Raw genomic sequence first — 1555 nt, forward strand, 5'->3', positions numbered from 1 at the left:
TCTTTCGCTAATTTCTCTACGACTCCGCCTCTGCTTCTTAATTTGTTGACTACTCGACCAATTCCAGTGGTTGTTAAAAGTTCCATAGTCATCGGAAGTTTCAAAAGTTTGCATAAACATTCATATATTTGTTTGTTGTCACAGATCTCAACAGCTCTCACGATTTTTCTGACGTAGTGATTAATCACTCTGACTGACCTATATATATATAAAAATAAATAAATATATATATATATATATATATATATATAAATGTTTCTTTTATGAGGTTAGTTCATATATAAATGCTTATAATATTTTATGAAATCAAATATAATATAAACATTTATATCAAAATTGTGTGAGATGTCAGCTGCTAAAACTCGTTTTCGATGTTTTGGGATTCTCCTGTTTAATCAGATTGCACTTCCACCGAGCCAGGAAGAGCGACAAGCACTGTTTGAATAGGCGCAGGTATGTCGACGTGGATATGGGTGTCATGGATGGACACAAGTCGCAGTTGCTCCGGAGAAGATAAGATTCTATATTGTAAGCTATAAAAAATTTTACATTGAATACCTAAATACATATATAAACTTATAATATATTTACTAATTATTCATAATAAATTTAAAAAAAATTTTAACCTGATCTAAACCTTTCGCGCTTAGATTCTGCTGTTGTAATAAAATCTAACCTTTTACCAAAACAGTGTTCTCGTCTACGAAAATTTGTAACATATAAATCACTATATTTTCGACATATATCTATTTTTTTTTCTCTTAATAAAATTAATTTTGCATTTAACTCTTTTATATAAGAAAAATTCGGTTTAGAGTTTGTTCTACTTAAATAAATATTATATTTGAGATTTTTAATTTTTTTTTTAAGATCTTTATATACGTATCTTTCTTTAATTTTATTTTCATCAATCATCTTCGTTAATTGTATTGTTCTCAATTTTTCGTACCCCCGTACGTGCAGCTGTAATAATTGCACTTATGGTGCATGTTTCAAACGAATATTGAGGTAATAAGGCTTTGAATATACCGTGTATTTTGTTTGACAAAACCAACGTTTCAATGGATTGGTCTTATCTTCAGGACAACATAGTTAAATATACATTTTGTTAATATTACATCGGCTATTGGATCGTGACAGTGTGTAATATGGTGGTCCATGTCACACACTAATCCATGTGCCTCTAATAAATTTAACATTCTGCCATTTTTATTAATTTTTCCTATGTAACCTGAGTATAAAACCTCCTTAGTTTCTATGTTAATTAATTTTAAATTGAATTCATTATTATTCCTATCACTATATGCGGTTATATTTAAGGATGCTATTATCCCCTGTAATCTTAATCTTTTAATTATTGTTAGGTCCGTGGATCCGTTCCAAAATATTATTATTGGTTCTCTATTGTCTATGTACAAGTATCTTTGCAGGTAAACAGTTGTCAAGGTTGACACCCCCTGATGGTTAATACTTCCATACAATTGGTCCAACAATGGTGCGGTCAAGCTTGGCTTATCCCTGAATACCCTTTTGATACTTTGCACGACCTTGCTTA

At 30.4% G+C, this 1555-nt stretch overlaps 1 protein-coding gene across 1 annotated transcript in view; it reads right to left on the reverse strand.

Annotated features, from left to right (window-relative positions):
* The window catches only part of LOC100569183, a 13432-nt gene that overhangs the window by 10890 nt on the left and 987 nt on the right, over positions 1–1555 (reverse strand). The gene's annotated exons all lie outside the window — the stretch shown is intronic.

The sequence above is a fragment of the Acyrthosiphon pisum genome, chromosome X (genome assembly GCF_005508785.2).
Source record: "Acyrthosiphon pisum isolate AL4f chromosome X, pea_aphid_22Mar2018_4r6ur, whole genome shotgun sequence".
Lineage (NCBI taxonomy): Eukaryota > Metazoa > Arthropoda > Insecta > Hemiptera > Aphididae > Acyrthosiphon > Acyrthosiphon pisum.